The sequence below is a fragment of the Aptenodytes forsteri genome, unplaced genomic scaffold (genome assembly GCF_000699145.1).
Source record: "Aptenodytes forsteri isolate BGI_AS27 unplaced genomic scaffold, ASM69914v1 Scaffold69, whole genome shotgun sequence".
Taxonomy (NCBI): Eukaryota; Metazoa; Chordata; class Aves; order Sphenisciformes; family Spheniscidae; genus Aptenodytes; species Aptenodytes forsteri.
The window spans coordinates 6,131,523-6,141,643 of NW_008795885.1; positions in this window are offsets into that span (position 1 = coordinate 6,131,523).

The window sequence follows — 10,121 nt, forward strand, 5'->3', positions numbered from 1 at the left end:
CCTGCGCTCCCCTGTGGGTTCCCCGGCTCAGGAAACCCCCCTGTACACCACGATCTGCTGCTCCGCTGCGGGACGCGCCTGCCCCAGAGCTGGTCGCCTCTGTGAGTGATGGTTGGTGGCGGTTACACCGCATTTAAATCTGCTGCCATTACTCTTGGCCCCACCCATGCCTCATCAGCCACCCGCATAGATCTGAAAACATGTTTGTCCAAAAATTACACTATGGTACTAAGCTTGAAAAGTCACTATACTTCCTTTATAGGGAATATATTTGTAAGTGAAATTGTGGCTAAACGAAGTTTAGAGAATTGGACTTTCTTTTCAAACAGGTATGATGCTGTTGTATCTGTCAGGGTTACATGGCTACCAGTTCAAAGGAAATGATGTTTTGTAAATTTTATGTCTATGGCTGCCCTTGGTGTGTTATCAGGAGAGCTAATAAAACTGGCTAGCAGGCAGACCTCAGCTCCTTCAAATTATTGCCTGCTAGTGTCTTTGTCCATTTTTTTGGGCCTGCCCTGACAGTATGTGGGATACTACCTAGTCAGTGCTGTGAAAATATTCCAGGGTGTGGACCACGATTTTCTCAGCACACACTAACTTTTTAGTGGTGGGTGAGGTATCACCTACACACTAGAAAGAGAATAATCTCAGGATGAGCCTATTAGACTGCTAATGATAAAATTCTCCCTTGCGCCTCTGTATTTTAATTTCAATATGAGTACATTTAATCTGGAAACCAAAGCTAACAAATATAGTAGAGTAGGGTTTTTTTTACAAAACTATTGTTCAACATGAATACAGTTAAGAGTTTCACATTTATGTGGATTAAAGAGCAAGTAATAAATGGAACATTAGGGTTGGGAATGGAAAAACAAATTCAGAGTGGCTATGATTCATTTGAAAGTTCACAGTAATTTAATTTTTATTATTTTTTCGTTCTACACAGTAAAAATATGTGTAAGTGGATGGAAGGAGTATTCTAATGTCACCACCTAGTTCTCCCTTTTCAAATGAGCATTCAAGTTCCTTTACTTAGGATATATCTGTATTTTTTTCTCTTTTTCAGTTTTTCCAATGGTCTGAGAAATGGACAATAGATCACAGATTATTTACACATTTCCTTGTAAGGAGGGGTAACATAAGCATATTAGAAGTGATTTGTTAGGCTAGTTTATCAAGAGAAAGTTCAGCTGCAGAAACGAGTTCAGAAGTTTTTTCTGAAAGTGATGGTGCTCATAGTTTTCTTACGTCTTGTGGAAATGAATTCTCAAGTATGCATACAATTCCCTCAAATCAGCCTCTCAAAACAACATAATGACACTGTGATTCACCAAAGTTACTCTTCCCTTTCCCTAAAGCTTTTTGGATAAGTAATGATCAACATTAAGTGTAAATGTGAAATACTCGCTGTTTTGTTTTTTACTTCTGCAGCTTTAATTAGCCACTTATAGGCTTCTTGAGTACCTAATGAAAACTCTGTGTTTCATAACCTATTGTAAGTTTGCCCTTATTAAAGATATTATCCAGTGTCTTCTCCTTCTTATGTTGTTGTTGTTTTAGAAAATGAATGTAGTAATGAATAAAACCATCTTTATCAGTTCATAGTCCTTTCAATGTCTCTAACACTTCTTTTTCAGTTTATATTCAATTTCCATTTCTATTCAGCTAGCTAATAATTGTCTTTTGTTAAGCATGAATGTATTTTCAATCTATATTCTGCCAGACAGATTTTTTTTTTTTAATTTTAATTTGCATGTAAAGCCACCTATGACTTCTGAAAATCCTTCTTGAAGGAAAATGAATGATAAGCTCATGTTGTATTTTAGACAGAAATGTTATATTGGTGCATAAGACTTGCTAGAGGAATTGACAACAACTTCAGTACTGGCCATATGGTCATCTGGACACCTGAAGTAATTTGCTTACTCATTACTTTTCCTAGAGAAGATACTTTTCCTGTTCAGAGACTTCATTTGTCTATTCCCTGCCCAGGGTATAGTCAATAAGCATAAGAAGCAGCTTGTAATTATGCTAACAAGTCCAAAAAAGCCTTTATCACTTTTTCCTTCAGCTCAGCTTGCTCTTCTTTTCTTTCTCTGTGCTCCCATAGCACCCTTCTGAATTACTTGGCAAACTCTGTGGAATGAAAATAAAAATTGACAGCATCCAGCAAAGAACAAACTCTTTCCTTGCATACTTCTCTTTTGATCCCAAAACTCATTTTAAATTATGAGTACAAATATCAGCATATTTAATACAAATAGAAACTTTAGTGATCCACACTTGTTTAGGTGAGACCTGAAAAGTATCTTAGTCTTCAAGTATGTCTAATATAAAATATTTTTTGTGCTCCTGCTGTTATTAGAGTCTCTCTGCATGGGTAGGTTTATTTAAGACCTGATTTCTTGCCCTCAAATGCAGTCATTGCTGTGATTTTTAATTTGTATTGATAAGATTTGATGTAGATTCTGTCTCAATATAATTTGGGTTTGCAGATGTTCTTATAATAGCTCCCTAATGTTATTAGAACTGAGAAGAATACAATAAATTTACAGAGGTAACAAAGTGTGAGCTGGAGCAGACACAGGCTTTTGAAAATATATATCCTTTCAAAGCCCAGTAAACTTCTTCCATCTTCTTTTGGGCATGGACAATGTTATCTTCTGTTCTAATTTTTGCAAATTAGAGGAAAGTAATGTAATTATTTTTATTATTATTTTTTAATTGTATTGCAGGTGAACAATGTTCTCTCATAGGTGCTGAGAGAGAACATGTTTGAAGAAAAGGTTCTGCTGAAGGACTTTCTTCTCCTTCTGCTGAAGACAGTCAGAAGTTTAAAGTACAGACTTCTGCATCAAAATAGGCAAGCTATTTTGGTAATAGAAGCAGTCAGGCCATAGTGACACAAGCTCTAAAAGCTGAAGATTTCCTCTGAAAAACATGATTTATATCCACACATACTGTCATGACAATGAAAAGATTAAGTGATGGGGAAAAAAAATTGACAGAACTGAAGAGAACAATCTAATTTCTACTCTGGATATATAGTACATAGTATCTACTCTCTTTGGGATTAATCATTCCTTCAAATAATTCTGTTAATTAAATGGGCTTATTTTGAAACCTATTGAGACAATAGAACATATTTAGGTCTTTAACACAAAGACACACACAGACACACATACAATACATTTTTAGAATATTTGCCAATGTTTTATGACACTTCACCTCAATTTCTCCCTATAAAATTAGGCAAGCCCAATATTCTTCTTTTGCCTAAGTTGGTTTTGAGTTAGAAGCAGAAAAAATAGGTTAAATAATCTGATAAAAAAAAATTTTTCAGGTAAATTATCTGCCAAAGTAAGAAGATTTTAATACATTCTTGATAATACTTAACTTTAGCAGGCTTTTAGTTAGGTAATTTTTCCTAGTTTCTTGTTGTTTTAAAGACTTCTAATGAAGTAATTAACTGTAATCCAAAGGTGATCTGTTCCCTGTTTCATTCTCTCTATCCACAACTCCCAGTGGGAAAGAGAGAAGTATGCCATTGGAACGGCTATAAGAACCTTTAAACATTCAGAAAATTAAGTTATTTTTCCTACTACCTGGTTCAGAACTTCTTGATGTAATATTAAAAAAAAAAAAAAAAATCACGGTGTTATGTCTTTTACAAGTTTTGCATACGATAACATGGTCTCTTTAAGACATCATTCTCTCCTTTTTGTTCTATCCATCTATTTTTTGATCTTTACAGTCTTTCCTTTGTTTCTTCAGCTTCTTATCATCTGGACCATGTTTAACATCTTGTGTTCAATACTCAATTCTTTTCTCCTATTTTCTTTCACCCAATACATAAAGTTAACTGTAGTGTTACACAACCTTTAGGAAGCCAAAGCACTCAGTCTCCAGTTAATACCTAGCTATCATCTTCAGAGGTTTCCACTGCTTTCAAGATCTAAGGAGAGGACGGTAACAGAAAGAATTTTTCCCTGCAGCCATCTCCAGTCTTTTGACAATGAGAAACAGTTTGTTTGGAATTAAATTTAATCAAATTACTCTACTGTTGCCTTTCTCGTTGTTTTCTGTTTTCTCTATCTATAACTACAATAGGACTTAAGCACTGTTGCATCACTTGTCAAATTGTGAAATCAGAACAACAGTAATCCCGAGGTTTCTTTTTAACTGAGGCTCACATCTAGTCTCTGAACCTTCTATCTCCTTATCATATTTCCCCTTCCATTTTCTACATTTTTGAATCCATATTAAAGTGTCCAAAAAGCTTTATTTTTTGCCTAGCCAATTTCTAGCTTCATATTTTCTTTTTCTCTTTCAGCTTCAGGTGAATTATCCCTTTCCTACATATATCTTTCAAGCCAGCCAGTTGCCAATTAAGTGTACTCCAATCTTTCCTGCCTTCAGCTCAAAGGCATAGCCTGCTGTAAGCATCTGCATCAAGTCCTCTTGTCCAGCAAATGCCTCACTAATATTTTTTGTTTCATTCTCGCCAGGCTGTTTCAGCAGACATTTGTTCTCAGTTCTTTCTTTTCTCCCACACTCCTCTCCTGTTAAAATTGTGTGGAAGTGCAGTAACTCCAAAGTGTCTTCAGTGTGTCAGAATTCAAACATGTGCTGATGCATAGCACATCTCCAGTAGAAGTAACGTGTCTTGGACCCTTTGCATTTAGACCTATACTTACTATTTTCCTCTCTATAGAAAAGATTTGCCTATCAGTAGACCTAATTATTTTCATGCCTGGGTTAACAACAGGACAGAAAAAGGAGATGGATGGGCAAGAAGAAAGAGTCCATTTGTGAATACACAAAGGACACCATGTTCCAGGTGCCAGGAGCACTTCTGTTAGGAGGCATCAGCTCTGTATGGCTTGGTGTAATGGTGCTTTGGGATGGAACATGCTCAGTCAAAATAGTACTGCACAAGAAGGTATGTGAAAAAGTTTGAGCTGCTAAAGAAAATTGATACATACAAGCTGGTTTGGTAAGGTTTTTTTGTTTGTTTGTTTATTTGTTTTCTGAACTGAGATTTCTGAACTAAGCAGATAAGGGTGGACTCTTCATAAGAATAAAGAATTGCACCTCTGCACTTCTGTGTCCATTTCAGATTCTCACTCTAAGATACAGAGCCATAAGTACTTTTAGAAGGGAAGTTCAGGAAAACTGTTGATAAGGCAAAACAGTATACTTTTATGAAACCTTTTTCTTTCAATTGCTAAAATATCTGTTGGAAAATCGCCATCCTCCTTTTGCTTAAACAGCATTTGAGGCAAATGAAAATCAGTTCCACAATGGAAAATGCTGGACATCCTGTTATTTGGAAGTGACACTGTTTGTTATGCATAGAATATACTCACACAGCTTTTTTTCTAGATTAAAATTTAAATGAAGTTAACTTATGCAGTTGTTTTACTTACCAATTAAATCTCAATCTATATTTAGGCAAGTTGTGAACAAAAAGACCCTGAAATGATAATCACATCAAACTAATTTTGCTTAACAAAGAAATAAATTCTGCTACTCTTTCTTTTTATGTAACCTTTGTTATATGTCAGTCCCAGAGAGCATGTCAAGGAACTAAATAATTGAATGAATTTCGTTATCACTCCCTCTCTCTTAGATGATGGACTACAGGTCAAACTATCATTCTGTTTAAATGCAGCTCCAAGGATTAACCCAATATCCTTGATTGGCAAAAATATCAATCTTCTGCTACATGTAAGCACAGGGGGAAATTAGCAAAATCAATGCCCTAAAAAAATATTATCATTCCTCCCCACTCCTTTCCAGAAATTCATAAACAATTCAGATCTATGTAAAAGATTGTTCTCTGTATGCATGCAGCTTTAGAGGTAAATAAACTACTACTGATGTAGGCAGCAATAAATACCGATTAACTCCTACAAGTAACTTGCAAGCAAAGGGTTACTCTTGTTCAAGTACTTATAATTCTGCCGATGTTTCTAGCAATTCATCAGTTAGGCTTCAGAAGAACACTACTTGTCTGGGCATATTAAAAAGCTTCCCTATCAGCAAATATCACAAGCCTCACAGGAAAGATATAAACCAGCAGATGGGAACAAATAAGCATGAGCTGGTTAAGTTGGGACAATATGTTGAGTGTTTTATCACCATCTTCCTACTCTGACATATAGGAAGTGCTATGTAATATACTAGATTTTATTGGACTAGGTACAGGAATAGACCTAGACATCTATGTCAGGAACTATGCAGAGCTGAGGCACCTACCCATGGAGGGGGAATAGGGTGAATAGTTTATACCTAAATCCAGTCAGGATCAAGAAACCATTCCTTAACTCACTCTAATGGAACATAAACTCCTTATTGGAGCTTTTAATAATATAATTTGTGATTTCATATGAAAGCTTTCTCCAGGGAGATAGCAAACTTAGCCTAAATTCCACCTCAGTTTGACAGGGTTAAAATTTCTCAGGAAAAATGCTGTATCCATCAGGCAGAAAGTCAACACTATCTCATGACGTTTTCTTTCTTTCTTCTTGTCTTACGAATGCAGAATTCCTTCCTGACAGTTGCAAATCATCACCCAGCACGATGGAGCATACTCCTGCCCAACAGGTTATGGTCTGGTGGCTAAATCATTTTCTGAAGAAATCGATCTGAAACCTCTTAGGCAAAAATAGAAACTGAAGTAAGACTTCCTACTCTGTAGTTCTCTAACACTCTTTATTGTTGTTGTTTTTTTAAAAACAAGATATAATTTTCTTCTCTCTGTGTTTTAGACAAAAGTGACAGTCATCATTATATTTTCTGAAGTTTTCTGTCTTACCTAGCGCTATTAATCTTGCTCTGAGTCAAGTGCAATACCTGGCTTTTGGTTTGGGTCAGATCTAGGTAAAACAGTTGCTGGGCTGTTCAGTCACATCTATGCTACCACAAATCTAAGCAGAGATATAACTCAAAGAAAGAGAGAAAGAGAGAAAGAGAGAGAAAGACAGAGAGAAAGAGATAAAGAGATACAGAAAGAGAGAAAGAGAGAAAGAAAACGAGAGAGGAAGGAAGGAAGGAAGGAAGGAAGGAAGGAAGGAAGGAAGGAGGGAGGGAGAGAGGGAGGGAGGGAGGAAGACTGTAGGACTTGTTCTCTGAAGAGAATTTCAGTGCTGTAGTTAGAGGGTGTTAGAGGGGAGCACGGCTCTTCCTCTGTCTTTATGTCTGGTTTTCTGCCACAAGTAAGTCCAGAGTGAACCAGAGAATAGTGCATCACCCTGCACAGTGTGGAATCACATCCTGGGTGCTTGGTCATCCATCAGATCACTCCCCACCTTTAGCATAAACACAGCTGAACAGGGATTTTCAGTTTTATAAATTGAATATGAGTGCCTTTCAACTTCAAGATCTTCTCTGGGTTGGTGTACACAGTAAAAATGTCACTCAGAAACTATCCTGCTGATAATGCAAAAGAATGAGCAGAAGTTAAGTTAGCATCCAATAAAAGTGTTGCCTTGTGAAGTTTTAGGAAAGCCAAATCAAGTACTACATTCTTTCTCTTTCTAACACCATTAAATATTACCAAGTGCAAAAAGTTTTGGAGGCTGTTGGCTAACAAAGACAGTTTTTACATAATTTTTTTAGAGTAGGCCAAAACTTTAAGTCAGGGTGGTGATTTACTACCAAGTCTCTAAAGAAAATTATTTCAGCTTAATAAACTTAAAAATTTAGTACTGGTCTCAGTATTAAATCTGTCTTCAGGGACAGGCAAGGAAGAAGGTGCAACGGGTTGCCTTGCATGTAAAAAAAAAAAGATTGACTGCACAGAGCTGTCTTTGAAAAACAGTGATGAACGGGTGGACAGTTTGGGTAAAAATTAGGGGCCAAGACAACAAAGGAAGCTTCATGGTTGGTGTTTACTATAGGCTATCCAACCAAGGGAAGACTGTTAACAGGAATCTTCATGCTTGCAGATGCTGATCCTGCTGGAAGACTTCGATCAGCCTGACATCTGCTGGAAAAGAGGCACAACAAACTGCAAGCAGTCCAGATGATAGACTGCCTGACCAGAGAAGAGTTACTAAACTTGTTGCTTACCAACACAAATGAACTAATTAGAGAGGTCAAGATAGGTGGCAGCCTGGGCTTCAGTGATCATGACCTGGTGGAATTCACACTCTTGAGGGATATGAGCCAGGTGAAGACTAGAGTCAGGACACTGAATTTTAAGAGAGCAAATTTTCAGTTGCTTAAGGAATTAGTGGATGGGACCCCCTGGTTTCAAGGATAAAGGAGCTGAACAGAGCTGGCAGCTCTTTAAGAACATTATTCTTAGAGTGCAAGAGCCCTCGATTCTCACATGTAAGAAATCAGGCAAGGAAAGCAGGAGGCCAGCGTGACTCAATAAGGACCTCCTGGTCAAAGTAAAATGTAAGAAGAAAATACACAGGCAGTGGAACCAGGGACATGTATCCTGGGAAGAATATAGGGACGTTGCCCAAATGTGTAGAGATGGGATCAGGAAAGCTAGGGCACAGCGGGAGCTGAATTTGGCAAGGGATGCAAAGAATAATAATAAGGGCTTCTACAGATACATTGGTCAGAAAATGAAGATTAAAGAAAACGTACCACCCTGATAAATAGGATAGGAGAACTAGTGACAACCAACATGGAGAAGGCTGAGGTACTCAACATTTTTTTTGCCTCAGTTTTCAATGGCAATCTCTCTTCCCACGTCTCTTAAGTTGCTGAATATCAAGGCAGGGACTGGGGGAATGAAGTAAGAGAAGATCAGGTTCAAGACCACCTAAGTCCTGAGGGAGCTGGCTGATGTAGTTGCCAAGCCACACATTTGAAAAGTCATGGCAGTTAGGTGAAGTCCTCAGTGACTGGAGAAAAGGGAATATCACAACCATTTTTAAAATGGGTAGAAATGAGGACCCAGGGAATGACCAACCGGTCAGCCTCATCTCTGTTTCTGGTAAAATCATGGAACAAATTCTCCTGGAAGTTAAGCTGAAGCATATGGAAGGCAGGGAGGTGATTAGAGACAGCCAACATGGCTTCACTAAGGGCAAATCATGCCTGACCAATCTAGTGGCCTCCTGCGATGGAGTGACTACATCAGTGGAGAAGCAAAGAGCTACCTGGATGTCTGTAAAACCTTTGATACAGACCCCCAACATTCTTACCTGTAAATTGGAGAAATATTAGTTTGATGGATGGACTATTAGATGGATAAAGAATTGGCTGGGTGGCCGTGTCCAAAGAGTTACAGTCAATGGCTCAATGTCCAAGTGGAAACCAGTAACGAGTGATGTTCCTCCAGGGTCTGTACCGGGACCAATACTATTAAATATCTTCATCAATGACATAAACAGTGGGATTGAGTGCACCCTCAGAAAGTTTGCGGATGACACCAGGCTGAGTTGTGCAGGTGATTCACTTGTTGGAAGAGACGCCATCCAGAGGGACCTTGACAGGATTAAGTATGGGCCCATGTGAACCTCATGAAGTTCAACAAGGCAAAGTGCAAGGTCCTGCAGCAGTGTCAAGGCAATCCTCAGTATCAGTACAGACTGGGGGATGAAGAGATTGAGAGTAGCCTGCAAAGAAGGACTTGGGATACTGGTCAATGAAAAATTGGATGTGAGTCAGCAATGTGTGCTTGCAGCCCAGAAAGCCAATCATATCCTGGTCTGCATAAAAAGAAGTGTGGACAGCAGTTCGAGGGAAGTAATTCTCCCCCTCAGAAAAATGACTCAGAAAGTCTACATGTTGAAGAATGCCATAGCTGGAGTAACACAAAAAGTCACCCAGTATAAAAAAGAAAAAAGAAAAAAAAAGGAAAAAAAAAAAAGAAGAAAAAAGAGAAAAAGAAAAAAGAAAAAAAAAGTAAAAAAAAAGGATAGTATTATGATTTCTATTTTTTTTTCTTTCTTTCCTTTTTCTGTCTTGCTAGTATGTGAAAAAACCTAAACGCATATGGAAAATCATAGAATCATAGAATCATTAAGGTTGGAAAAGACCTCTAAGATCAACCGTCAACCCAACACCACCATGCCCAGTAAACCATGTCCCTAAGTGCCTCATCTACACGTCTTTTAAATACCTCCAGGGATGGCGACTCCACCACTTCC